General features: G+C 39.0%; 2 long non-coding RNA genes across 5 annotated transcripts in view; one reads left to right on the top strand and one right to left on the bottom strand.

The window, feature by feature from the left end:
- The window catches only part of LOC144315428 (uncharacterized), a 57,385-nt gene extending 46,575 nt beyond the window's left edge, over nucleotides 1-10,810 (bottom strand). For both annotated transcript variants that reach the window (XR_013381110.1, XR_013381108.1), the window contains exon 1: nucleotides 10,660-10,810. This is a non-coding gene — a long non-coding RNA (uncharacterized LOC144315428). The remainder of the gene's footprint in view (nucleotides 1-10,659) is intronic.
- Nucleotides 1-14,428, top strand: part of LOC144315430 (uncharacterized) — a 33,113-nt gene that overhangs the window by 2,164 nt on the left and 16,521 nt on the right. For 2 of the 3 annotated variants that reach the window (XR_013381117.1, XR_013381116.1), the window contains exon 2: nucleotides 6,143-6,291. This is a non-coding gene — a long non-coding RNA (uncharacterized LOC144315430). Of the gene's footprint in view, nucleotides 1-6,142; nucleotides 6,292-6,967; nucleotides 8,714-14,428 lie in introns of those variants that run through there. The other variant, XR_013381115.1, reaches the window with a different exon arrangement.

Genomic DNA, 14,428 nt, shown 5'->3' with positions numbered 1-14,428 from the left:
ATTCCATTGTATACATAGACCACATCTTCTTTATCCATTCATCTTTCGGTGGACACCAAGGCTCCTTCCACAGTTTGGCTGTTGTGGACATTGTTCCTTAAACATCGGGGTGCAGGTGTCATGGTGTTTCACTGCATCTGTATCTTTGGGGTAAATCCCCAACAGTGCAATTGCTGGGTCGTAGGGCAGGTCTATTTTTAACTGTTTGAGGAACCTCCACACAGTTTTCCAGAGTGGCTGCACCAGTTCACATTCCCACCAACAGTGCAGGAGGGTTCCCTTTTCTCCGCATCCTCTCCAACATTTGTGGTTTCCTGCCTTGTTAATGTTCCCCATTCTAACTGGTGTGAGGTGGTATCTCATTGTGGTTTTGATTTGTATTTCCCTGATGGCAAGTGATGCGGAGCATTTTCTCATGTGCTTGTTGGCCATGTCTGTGTCTTTCTCTGTGAGATTTCTATTCATGTCTTTTGCCCATTTCACGATTGGATTGTTTGTTTCTTCGCTGTTGAGTTAAATAAGTTCTTTATAGATCTTGGATACTAACCCTTTATCTGGTTTTCATTCAGCATCCCTCATTCATATGGTAAATGTTCTGAGCACAAGTTAGAAAAAAGAGCCTAGAGTTCAAAGACACAAAACAGCATGATCAGAGGAGGTCTCACATCTTAAGAATCATTTGAACCAAGCCTTAAAATGAAGAGGATGGGGGCACCTGAGTGGTTCAGTTGGTTAAGGGTCTCCCTTCAGCTCAAGACAGGATTCCAGGGTCCTGGGATGGAACCCTGCATTGGGCTCCCTGCTCAGTGGGGGAGTCTGCTTCTTCCTCTTCTTCTGTCTGCTGCTCACCAACTTGTGCTCACTCTCTCTTTCAAATAATTAAAATCCTTAAAGAGTGAAGAGGATGTGAACAGAAAAGACTCATGGGTAGTAAGGTGGCAGAAAGAGAGGGATTCAAGTAGGAGCAATGGCTTGAGCTGTTGAGCCGCTCTGATCTGCCCTAGAAGCCATGTGTATATAACAGACCAGCACATGTTACATGTCTGTTTGTTCGTTGTTCCCCACCCCCATGTTATACTGTGAGCTCATTTAACATTAGTTATAGTAGGCATTCAATGTTATGTGCGCAAAATGAATGAATGCCAAGGGGAAGACACAGTTGCAGAATGAATCCAGGAAATATTAAATATGGCAACAAACCTTTACAGAGGGCTTTCAGTGGGTCAGAGAATAAAACTAGGTCTTTGGGATTCAGAGAGGACAGGGTCTCCACAAAGGTTTCATAGTCCCTAGGATATTTTCTCATTTAAAAATAAACAAACTACTTCCATTTTCTGCACACGCAACACTTATATATGAGTGGGTGAGTATCCTTTTACTGGGAGAGGATTGTAAGTGTATTCATGCTGGGCCATGTCCTGATATAGGATATTATACCAAAAGTTTGTCAGGATATTAAGCATACAAAGCACTGGCACCCATATCATCTGACTTAATGGTCACAACAGATTAGAGAGATCAGAGGGACATATTTCATTATCCATATTTTTTTTTACATGAAGAGATGGATGTCCACAGAATTTGCATACCTACCCTATAAGTTTATCTCAAATGAGTCAACCAAACTTGGTTCTCAGAAAAGCATAGTTTCAATTAATGATAGACCCAGACATCTTGGGGGGAAATAGAAGACACACCTGATAAATGGAGCAGAAAATATTGGGGTGGAAATATCTGGGGCTGTGGAGAAGATTACACATGTTGCTGTGGGAACCAGGAGTATTTGGTGAGAAGGTCAGAGGAGGGGCAGGGAATTTTGGCTTTGAAATTTTGGGGAAAATGTTCTTGGGTCTGCTTCAGCCTGAGTCTTTTTATTTTTTATTTTTTAAGGTTTATTTATTTATTTGAGAACAACAGAGGGAGGAGGAAGGGCAGAGGGAGAGGGAGAGAGAGAATCTCACCCAGACTCCTGCTAAGTGTGGAACCCAAGGTGGGGCTTGATCCCAACCCTGAATCATGACCTGAGCAGAAATCAAGAGTTGGACGCTTAACCCCCCAGGCACTCCCAGCCTTAGTCACAAAAGCCAACTATCCTGTTCCCTGGCCAGCAAAGGCAAACAAGATACCTTGCTTCATTCCAGCCTGCACTAAAAAGGCTCAGATGATATGCTTGTCCCTGACCTCCGGTCTTTGTCTCTTGTTGGAGACCAGGCCCTACCTTCTTGCATTTCATGTTGTAATCTCTTCACCAAGGTTGGCTCTTATCTATGGCCTTCTACTTAAATCATGCTTCACTCTTTCCTTGAATAAGATATTTCAGCTTTCTTGCACCAAATGCCTCATAAAGATGTGTGAAAAGTTCTCCCGGGAGTGGAAAACCTGACCTTCTCAGTCACAGTTTGAGCACAGAATACTTAAGGTGATATATCCATGGTTGGTTGGGAATATGTATTTTTTGTGTATTTGTAATACATTTCCCCTTTATGTCAATGGGTATCTGTTAACATTTTTCTTTATAACCAATTCAGTCTTACATGTGCAAACATAATCAATGAAAAATTTAGGAAAACACAATTTAATGCCCGCAGAGCATTTCTTTATATGGATATACCATAAACTATCTTTTGAAATGATTTTATTGATTTACATTAAGGTGATTTCCAGCTTTTTGAGATTGATCACTGGCCCCACTAGAATTTAAACTTCATAAGGGCACGGATGTTGATTGTTCTGCTCACTTTTACATTTTGAACATCTGCCATAGTACCTGACACATAGTAGATGCTGAATACTTTTTGAATTTTGAATGAATGAATATTGGGGAAGAGAGAGATAAAGGGGCAAGGTTCTCAATAATAATAATAATATAATAATAATTACTACTAATGATAATTGTTAATATTTAGGCTGTCAGAGAAGAAAAACCAATATATTTATTATATTTAATTATGAAAAATTTCAAAAATAGCAAAACTGAAAGAATTTTACATTGAACACCATATATACACCATCTAGAGTCTGTCATTAACATATGCTATATACATGCTTTGTCACATATCTATCCATTCCTCTATCTATCAATCCATCTTAGTTTTTGGATGCGTTACAAGGCAAATTGTAGACATTAGTAAATAAAGCTCAATATCTGTTTACAGTTTTGTCTGTTTTTTTTTTTTTAATGTAAAATCTGAATTCACAAACCCTATCAAGGCTCAATATCTGTTTACAGTTTTGTTCTGTTTTTTTTTTTTTAATGTAAAATCTGAATTCACAAACCCTATCAAGGCTCAGTACCATATTACCATCACTCAATAAAATTTCTCAGGGGCCCTTTTCTTGAATCCCCTTTCCCATCCATCCAGAGGCAACCATTAGTAGTTTTACCTATTTTAGAATTTCACATAAGTGGAAGCACACAGTATGTCCTCTTTCACATAAGTATTTTTTTCCCCTGCAGAGCAAAATGTTTTTAAGATTCATCTATACTATTGTGTATATATCAGTAGTCCTCACTTTTTATTGCTGAGTAGTATCTATTGTATGATTAATCCACATCTTGTTCACCTAACCTTCTACTCATGATCACCAGGGCTATTAGAGACAGTTTTCTTCCTTTCTGATTTTTCTTTTATTTCTTTTTCTTCTCTTATTACATTGTTTATATCTCTGGTATGGTATTGAATAGAAATGCAGAGAATAGGCATCTTTACCTTGTTCCTGGTTGTAGGTAGAAAGCACCCAGTTGTTCACAAGTCAGTAATATAAGTTTTTCATAAATGTCTTCATTACACCAAGAAAATTCCCTTTTATTCCTACTTTCCCAAGAGATTTTATCACACTGATAGAAACCTTTACTGAATCTATTGAAACAGTAGTTTTGTTTTTCTCTTTGATTTTTTAAAACTGTTGGATTACAATAATTGATCTTTGAATGTAAATTTCAACCCTGCAATTCTGGGATAAACCCTATCTGGTTGCAATGCATTATCTTTTTAATATATTACTTGATTCAATTCAGTAATATTTTCTTGAGGAATTTCGTGTCTATTCCATAAGGATATTGGTCTGCATTTTTCTTTTCTAGAGATATTTTGTTGTATTTTGATCTTAGGGTTATACTTGCCTAAAAAATAAGTTAGGAAGTTTCCCTTCTTTCTTTACTTTCTGAAAGAGTTTGTGTAAGATTAATGTTATTTCTTTCTTAAGTGTTTGATAAATTGCCCAGTCAAAAATCATCTGTGCCTGGATCTTCTTCTCTGGAAAAATATTAATAAAAAATTCTATTTCTTTAACATACTTTTGGCTTTCCAAATTTTCCCTTTCATTCTGTGACAGTTTTGCCAAGTTTTATTTTTCAAGGAATTTGTCTATTCTACCTTAATTGCCAAGGTATTTCCATATTCATTTTCTTTCTTTTGCAGATTAAATAGTTTCAACTAATCTTTCAAATTCACTGGCTGTTTCCTCTCTCATTTCCATTTAAGCTGATAAATATTTTCATTTTAGGTATGATGCTTTTGAGTTTCAGAACTACCACTTTGATCTCTCTATTTTCTATTCCTCTGCAGGGAACTGCCATCTCTTTATGCATTAAGAGCTTGTCATTCATTGGACATAGTTGTCATAACTGCTGGAAAATTCTTGTCTGCTAATTTTGACACCTGGGTCATATCAGAGTGGTCTCCATTGTTTGTCTTTTCTCTTGAGAATGTGTCTTACTTTATAGTTTCTTTAGATGCCAGATGATTTTAGTTTATGTCCTGATCATCGTGAATGCTCTGTTGAGACTTCAGTTTCGGGCATCTTCCTCCAATGCGCATGTGTGATATTTTGTTTTATCAAAATTAACTTGGTTGGTTGCAGACATCAAAGTGTGTGTCCTGAACAGCAATTCTACCTCAGTTTAGTTCTTTGCTTTTTAACTGGGCTGCTTGCTGCCTCTCTGCCCATGCTTAGTTCAAAGTGGCCAGATAATTCTATTTTCTGATTCTCTCCTTTCCAGGACCACCTTTCTCACTTCCCTCACAAGTGCCTTGAACTCTGTCCTGTTTCTTCAGGTCAAAGAGACACATGGGGGCAGTCTGGGTAGCTCAGCTGTTTAGCGCCACCTTCAGCTCAGGGCATGATCCTGGAGACCAAGGATGGAGTCCCATGTTGGGCTCCCTGCATGGAGCCTGCTTCTCCCTCTGCCTGTGTCTCTCCTCTCTCTTTCAGTCTGTGTCTCTCATGAATAAATAAATAAATCATTAAAAAAAGAAAAGAAAGAAAGAAAGAAAGAAAGAAAGAAAGAAAGAAAGAAAGAAAGAAAGAAAGAAAGAAAAGAGACACATCGTAAGTACCTAAGTGATCCCTGTGTGGCTCTGCTTGTGCTCTGACCTCAGGCTCCTAGTCCTTCAAACCAGAGCTTACTCATTGCCTTTTCCATGTTTCCAAGTGCCAACCTGCTTTTATTGTCTTTCTAGTGCCTCTGGGCTATTTTGTTTTTGTTTTCCTCTCCTTTCTTCCCTCTTCCTCTTCCTCTTCTTTGTATTTTACCCAGCGGTTTATAGTAGTTATCTGCAGACAAGCTTTCTTGGCAGGAGCTGGGTTGGCTGTATCAAAAGATGGGAGGGCCACTCTGCATCTACCTGAGTCCTAGGGAGAGGATAAACACAAGCCAACCAGCAAACAGAAAAGGAACAATAAATCTGCTCTGTGGCTTCTGTGTTTGTTGACACTGGGTCTCAAGGCAGCCCTTCATTGGTTCATACATGAAGGAAGACTCCTCAGGCCAAAGGGGCCTCTCTGCATATCCACCCAGAAACCATGGGCCATATGGGCATGAAGACTCCAAGGAATACAGGCCACTCCCGTGCTTTGCAGGCTGCCTTCATGGGGTAGAGGACACACGCATGGATGTCAAGGGGACACACACAGGATTGATTCACAAGAGCACAAAGCCCCCTTTGTGGGGGTCCTAGAACTGCCTGGAAATGCTCTTATGGTACCAGTAGCAAGAGAAAGGAAAGACTGTTAACTGTAGTCACAGTAACCACTTTTTCTTAGTGCAGGAGTAAGAAAATTTAATTTATGTGTCATGGCTGTGAACAGTCTTTAGTACAGCATGTGTCAAATAAAAAGATGGAATTCCCTTTCTTCACAGGCTCCCAGCCATGGCAGGCTCTGAGAGAGTCTGGCCTATGTCTACACCTACAATTGTGCATTTGTCATGGTGATTCCAACATCAGCCAGTCTACTGACAGCCAGAGAAATGGCCTATAAGAGGCACATGGCTCATTTTATTCCTTGCAGGTAAGAAGGCACAGGATTTGAAAGATGATCAGAAGTGGGAGATGAAGGAAAGAAACTAACCCTACAATGCATATTAATGCTTATTTCAGGGTGGCTGAAATGAGTGTGTAATTTATGAAGCAATCAGGATAATGTTTCTCTTCTGAGTTTTGTCTCTACTACCTCGGGGAATTAATGTTTTTGTCTTTGGGAGTGTGTGTGTGTGTGTGTGTGTGTTTTAATTCTTTTTCAAAAGCCAGTAGAGGTACAAATGGTGGAGACTTGAAGAAAAAGGTATATTGAGGAGAAAGGAGAAGCTGGGGAACCGAGAGAAAGGTTGAGTTCTGCGTAACTTTCCCTTGGACCCTGTGGACAGAAGGAGTCACATGTCTGCTGTCCCACCTGTGCTCTGATTCTGTGTAGATTTCCCCAGTCCTGCAGTATAGACATCTGTGCGTGGCTAAGGGGGAGCTCTGGGGTGGCAGGCAGGGTTCAGGCAGAGAAGTAGCACCTGTAGGAGACAGCTGGAGATGTATTGGAAGGGATCAGCTCACACCACTGGGGGTGGTCCTCCTTACCTCAACTAATTCTTGACTCTTCACTGAGGAAATATGGGAAATGAAATCTTTCCCTCTGGTATCTGACGACCAGGCTTTCCCACTCCTAATCAGTTATTGTATTCTTCTTCTTCTGGCAGACAGAAAGTTCCAATGGTGGTTTCTCTTGCTGGCTTTCCAGCCTTCACTCCCCACCAGGTCTCTGGATGTTCATTGCCTCTCCTGCTTATAGCACTGTGGCCCCCCATGGGGTGTTCATCCAGCCACCCCTCTGTTATCAGTAATGAACCCCAGAGGTGTCAGGAACAACCAGCCTGGTTTACCAGGGACCTAGACTTATGTCAGTAGCTGAGACATGCAAGAGGCCATGAGAAACACAACAAAGCAGACAGCCTGCCATCAACTTTCCTGGACAGCCAGTAAGCTGGCTTCAGTTAGGCTCTCTCTGCCTCGGAGAAAACCCTAGAAAGGTCAGGATTCTGCACTTGCTCTGTGAGTCCCTCCTGCATCTGCTGGGCTCGCTGTGAGCGTCTCAATCGATTTCCCACCTGGCACTCCCACCCTGGTGCCAGCATCCTGGTGTGGCCTGCCCCGGCGCCCGGTGTGGGACCCACTCCATCACGGTACCTTTTTTGATTCTATTTGCCAATATTCTGTTAAGAATTTCTATGTATTTGTTCATGGGGGGTATCTTCCTTTAATTCCTTGAGATGTTTTTGATGATTTGAGAATCAGAGTAATACTGACCTTATCAAATGAGTTGAGAAGTACTCCTTCCTCTATTTTCTAAAAGGGTTTGTGTTTGGATTGGCATTTCTTTTGAAATTTTTTGCCAGAATTCATCAGTGAAGGCGCTGGGTCTGGAGTTTTCTTCATGGGAAAGTTTCCAGTTACGAATTCTGTTTTCTTAATTATCACAGGGTCGCTCTATTTTTAAAAAAATTGAGTCAGTTTTTGCAATATATGTCTTTCATGGAATTTTTCCCCATTTTATTTAAGTCATGAAATTTATTGACCAACATTTGTCCATAATAAACTTATTATCCTTTTAATGTCCGTAAAATCTGGAATGATGTCTGTCCATCAGCTTTTGACCTTTTGTTTTTTAAAAAAAATTCTTTACCATTTTATTGCTTTTAGATCTTAATGTGATTATTTATTTACTTTTTTGTTTCATTTTCCATTTTTTTTAAAAAAGATTTTATTTATTTATTCATGAGAGACACAGGCAGAGGGAGAAGCAGGCTCCATGCAGGGAACCCAACATGGGACTCTATCCCGGGTCTCCAGGATCAGGCCCTAGGCTGAAGGCAGATGCTCAACCACTGAGCTACCCAGGTGTCCCATCTTTTTCCACTTTTTAAGATGGAAGCTTCTATTATAAATTATACATCATCTTTATTTTCTAATAGAGGCAGTTAAAGTTGTCCCCTGGGTATTGCCATACCTGCATCTCACACATTTTGACATGTGTTTTCATTTATATTTAGTTATAATTGCTATTTTCTAATTTATGTTGGGACTTCCCCTTTGATCCGTTAGTTATTTGGGGGTTTCTCAGATATATTTCAATTTTTGATTTCTTATTTAATCACGTTGTGATCATAAAACATACTCTATGTGCCTTCATTTCTGTTACGTTTCTTCAGTCTTGTTTTATGGCTTGGAGTGTGGTGCATCTTGGTGAATGTTCCACTGGAAAGGAGAGATGTATTTTGTCGTTGGCTGAGGTGTTTTCTACATGGAGATTAGATTAAATTGGTTGGAAATGTTGTTCAGATCTTCTGTATACTTACTGATATTTTTTCCCTATTTATTCTGTCAATTGCTGAGAGAGTATTGAAGTATTCCACTAAAGTTTATATATGTATATTTATATAAATTTTTATTTATACATTAAATAAATATATTGTATTATAAATATTTTTGTTATAATTTTAATTAAAGATATTACATATGATATATACATATATCATATAAAATACACATATACATTTATACCATATTGATTTTTTTCTCCTTTTAGTTTGTCAGCTCTTTGTCTTAGAGCTATGTTATTAGAGTATCTATACATATTTATAATGGTAATGTAGCACTGCTGTATTAACCCAGGCATCCCTTCTTCTATTATCTTATTGTTCTTCCTAGAGTATACAGTACATTGTTTGATAGAATCACTAATAATGAGAGTTCTTGTCTTGTTTATGACTTTAATCAGAATTTCATCAAGTTTTACTATAATATTTGTTAGGTAACTTTTATCTTCTTAAGAGAATTCCTTTTTATACTTAGTTTACAAAGATATTTTTTTTAAAAGATTTTATTTATTTATTCATGAGAGACACAAAGAGAGAGGCAGAGAGGGAGAAGCAGGCCCCATGCAGGGAGCCCGATGTGGAACTCGATCCCAGGTCTCCAGGATCAGGCCCTGGGCTGAAGGCAAGCGCTAAACTGCTGAACCACCCGGCCTGCTCTACAAAGAGATTTTTATAAATGATGAGTTAGTATTGAATTTTATCAGATGCTTGTTTTCTGTCTATATTGTGGTGATTTTACTGGGATATACCCTAATTAGTCACCAATATACTTAATCATGATATTATATATATATATATATATATATAGTACCAAAATCAATTCTCTGTTTATCATTTTTACATTTTTATTGTAGATTATATTTCATAATTTTCTTTTCTTAAACTGTCCCTGTGTTTTATTAAGTCAAGCTTATATAAACCTTATGACATTATTTATAGAGTTTATTTACCTTCTTTTCCTTGACATTAAATATTTTGTGTAAAATGGGAATTATCTGTTCTTTGAAAGTGTGGCAAAATTCAACTGTAAAATTTCTTAATGAGATTGGTATGTGTCTTCTACTAGGGTGGTGGGTGATTTTTGATGATCAAATCAATAGCTATTGCTTTATTCTATTTCTATTTTTGTATTTCTTGAGTTAAATTTTATAATATGACATTTTCAGAAAATTTTCTATTTGATCTAAGTTTTCAAATATATTAGTGCATAATTGCTTAGACTATTTCTTTATGATTACTAATTTTTGCTTTGCCTTTCTTTCTCTTCCTCTCTCTCTTTTTTGTTTTATAAATCAGCCTTGGTAGAGTCTAGTATATGATTGTATTTTCTTCAGAAAACACTTGGATTTTGGTGTTACTCTTGCATTTTTGCTTTTCTTCTCATGTAATTTCTTTCTCTTATTTATTAATTTTTGCCTTTGACTTCCTTTAGTTATTCTCTGGTCCATTTTTATTTTCTGTTTTATTTTGATCTAAATGCTTAGTTGGGCGATCCCTGGGTGGCTCAGTGGTTTGGCACCTGCCTTTTGCCTGGGACGCGATCCTGGAGTCCCGGGATCAAGTCCCACATCGGGCTCCTGGCTTGGAGCCTGCTTCTCCCTCTGCCTGTGTCTCTGCCTCTCTCTCTCTCTCTCTCTCTCTCTATGTCTATCATGAATAAATAAATTAAAAATCTTAAAAAAAATAAATGCTTAATTGGTTTATTTTCTATCTCATTGATTAGTGCACATTACGTATATTCTACAAGTTTTGATATGTAGTATTTTTATTTTGATGAGTTTAAAATTTTTGAATTTCATTTTTTAAATTTATGAATTATTTAGGAGTTTATCGTTTCTTACCATAGTTTAAGAATTATTTTTGGTAACTACTTAAAATTTAATTTAGAAAAAAAATAATAAAATTTAACTTAGTACTGGTTTAAGAAGATGTTAGTCAAGATAGCCTAGATCATACTGCTATAATAAATAACCCCCAAATCCCTGTGGCTTAAAATAACAAAATATTTATCTCACCTACACTATACAACCATCGAAGTTTGGCAAGTAGGATCTGCTCATTGTGATGACGTAGACACACAAGTTGATGGAATAGCCACCATTTCAAATGTTGCCAGTTGCTATGTCAAAAGTCAACAGAGAAGAAAGAATGTTCTGAAAGCTTTCACAGGCAGTTGAATGCTCTAGGCCAGAAGTGACACATTCTCTCTGCTCACAACTCATTGGCCAGAACTCATCACATAGTCATACCCATTCACAAGAGGGTAGAGACGGGACATGCAATCATACCGTGTGCCCATCTGCACTGGTTGAACAAACAACACAGTATAATAATATTTGCTAAGAAATTTGTTGACATTTTTTTTCCTACCTGTTCAACTTTTGTAAATGTTCCATGGATCTTTGGAGACTTTATATGTTCTCTATCTACAGATGGTAGATTCCATACAGTTCATTCCATTGCACACATTTCATTCCATATATTTCAAACTTCTGAGCTGACTTGTTCAAATCTTATTTTTATTCAGCTTACTCTGCAAAATTCTACAAGAGCTGTATCATAATATCCCACTATGGCTGGGACTTTGGTTTTGTCAACTTGTCTTTGCAGTTATGTTTATATATTTTGAAGGGCACATGATTAGATCCAACTTACTGCTATGTCATTTTGCTCTGTATCCTTATCGCTACCAAAAATGATAAAAATATTGGTTGACCAAGAGGGTACATCATTTCTTCAACATCTGGCTCTTCACTAATTGACAGGACTTGGCACTAGTAGTTATTTGTAGCAGGTACATGATTTCATTTTATCTGGACAGTACCATTGTAAGGCTATTGCCATATCATTCTTCCTGATTTACTCCTTAGTACATGGATCCCACACCAGAAGCTCAAAGTCTGGACTCTTCTCTTGGCCCATGCTGCTCTAGGAAAAGGCAAGTCAACGTTTGAGGCCAAAACAATCATGAAAGACACGTTGTCCCCAGAATCTATTCTACTAGATCTCTGTGGTGCCAATATTTGTAAATGATCTGTTCAAGCTGAGTCTTGCCACTCTGACAAATTGAAGAGCTGGTCTTTCATTTACCTGTACCCTGTTAGTATCCCTCACACAGTGAAGCTTAACATGACCAGGGTGAGGAGGGAGAAAAGAATACAAGCTATTTAGTGGAGATGTTTTCCTAGCTTGTAAGCCTTCCTCCTTGTAATTCCTTCCCTGAAATATGTACTCCCTTTGCTGGAGCATGTTTCCTAAGTTATTCTCAAGAGGGCTCCCATACATCAACCCCAAGTCTGATGATTCTTGTTTATACTCCTCCTTGTCAATCTTTTGGCCTAGTCCTGCTTTGGTGTTTCTGTGGAGCCTGCCTGACTCCAGAGTGTTCTCTCTGCCAGATTCCTGTGTGGGAGGTGGCCTGTAGCCTGGTCGGACTCCTAAGGTGACCACTGGCTGCAAGGGTCCTTGTTCAGTCTGATGTGCAAGCAGGCTTTGCTTTCAGTGTATCAACTTACATCAGAAGTTTTTTTCACCATCTCCCGGAGTTATTATATTTTCTTTTTTTTTATTTAAAAAAATATTTACTCGGTCTCTTGTTCCAAGTGCAATGCAGAACAAAAGCTGCTTGTTATTCATTGCTGCAGGTTCAGGGCAGTGATGAACAATGTGAGCCACAGCCATCTGCAAGGTTAATTAATATTTCACTGCCTTGCATCAGTCTGGGTGCCACAAAGCAGCATAATTCATAATTTAATACTACTGCTACACAGTTCCCTAATGCACCATTAGTGTTTTAGGATGGTCTGGCCCATGGAGTGCTCTGCATATGTGCTGGCAACCTCAGAGGCCAGGCTCTGGGCAGCTTCTCTGCGCCAGGGAGGGGAGAGTATGCTGCACACAGCAGCGCAGCTGATCTGTCAGCTAGCCAAAGGCACTGGGAATCCAAGAAGATTACCCTAGAACTTTCCACAGCTCAATCCACCTCTGTTTTTGCACAAAGCCTTCCTACATGGAGATGGAACGACATTCATGGACATAAAATTTTCCCACAAAGAACTTTGCTGCCATTGAGACTGTCCCCAAAACATAGAAAGATGAATGCATAATGAAAAACCGCTAGCATATGAAAAATAATTTTATCTAGTCAGATTTTAAGCAGCTGTATTTCCACACTTGGAAGGGTACTTACTTATGATTTTGCTGTTTTAGACTTCCTAAAAAGCCATAGTGATCCCCAAGTCTTGTATATCTGATTGAATACTCCATCACGTAGATAAGTCAGGATGGAGCTAAGGGATAGAGATATTCAACTCTGGCCAGGCGCTCCAGGCATCACTGCAGGTGATGTCCTTCCCTGGTGACTCCAGCCTTTTCTACTCTCACCCTCTCATATTTCCTACTCATCTCCCCTCCATATATCAAAACAGACTCTCAGAGATGATCAAACCCTTGGCATAACTTCAAGGTGATATGTTACCTTTCCTGCTGGTGCCTGCACATAGGAATTTGCTCTAGCTAAGGATAGAAAAATTTATGTTTTCTTTTAAGAATCATCTCTAGTGTAATCTGGTGGGAGGAGAATGATTTCATGTGAGGCATGAGTGCCTTCCCAGTGTGACTGAACCCATTCCAAGTGGGAGATTCACTGCATTTTCCAGTTGTGTTTGAGGCCAAGCTTCAGGCCACCAATTATGACTCCTGGATTATCATTTATTAATGAGGCTGACCAGACATTTCCAATTATTGGTTACTTGGTTCTGAGCCTGGAGACTTCCCTTGTCAGCCATTACTTTTATAAGCTTGCAAAAATTCTTCACTGTTCTCAGTAAACTTGACCTAATTTTCTTGATGGGCAACAGACACCTACCTTCCATCTCTGGAGCTCTGGTTCCTCAAAGGCTTTAGACATCCCTTTCATGGAGGTGATGAGGACAAAAATCTGAAGCCAACTTGGCTGGAAGGATGGCAGAGCCAGCATTATTGTGCATCTTCTATATGTTATCATGATATCTGAGACCTAGAGTTATCTGGCAAGGATCCCCTTCAGGGTGGGATGGGAAGGGAGTGTCTTCAAACCTGGCCGATGTCAAAATCATCTGAAAGGATTTAAATCCATAAAGATTTGTAGACCCTGGCCTCCTAAGTCATAGCCCTGGGGAGTCCAGAGTTTGTATTTTTTTAACAAGAGCCAGGGTTGATTCTAATGATTAGCTAGTTTCAGGAGCCAGTCAATTAGGTGTACTGTCCTTAAACACAGATCCATGACCAATCATTCAGAATCAGCTGGGTACTGGGTAAAAAAATATATTTCTGGGCCCTGGAGCTATATGATCTGATGGTTGAGTCTTGTAGCCTTCTGAATCTACAGCATTATAAATCTCTCTGTTGATTCTGATCATCAGAAAGATCTGGAAACTCCTGGAACAGACAGGATGGATGGGGAGTGGAGGCCTGAAAGCCCATGAAGGGGCTGCTGCAGTAAGCAATAAGAAGGGCTGGGGCAGAGCCACAGGATGAGAAGAACAGAGATTTAGGAGACTGGACCAGTGAGATACCTGCTGGACCTCAGATTATCTGAGGTCCTCAGCTCAAGAGAGTATTTATTACAAATATAAGGCAGGAAAGATAATGAAAGCTGAGGTGAAAATCATGATTTTGGTTTTGGTCATATTGAATGTGAGGTGCCAATGAATTATTAATATAGAATCTCTCTAAGCAGTTAAGAAAGCAGAACAGACAGAAAGGAAGTCAGATTAGACATCTAGCACTGCCAGCATGGTGAGG

This window comes from Canis aureus, chromosome 6, assembly GCF_053574225.1.
Source record: "Canis aureus isolate CA01 chromosome 6, VMU_Caureus_v.1.0, whole genome shotgun sequence".
Classification (NCBI taxonomy): domain Eukaryota; kingdom Metazoa; phylum Chordata; class Mammalia; order Carnivora; family Canidae; genus Canis; species Canis aureus.
Note: the sequence above shows the minus strand (reverse complement) of the source record. Positions and strands in the feature narration are given on the sequence as shown.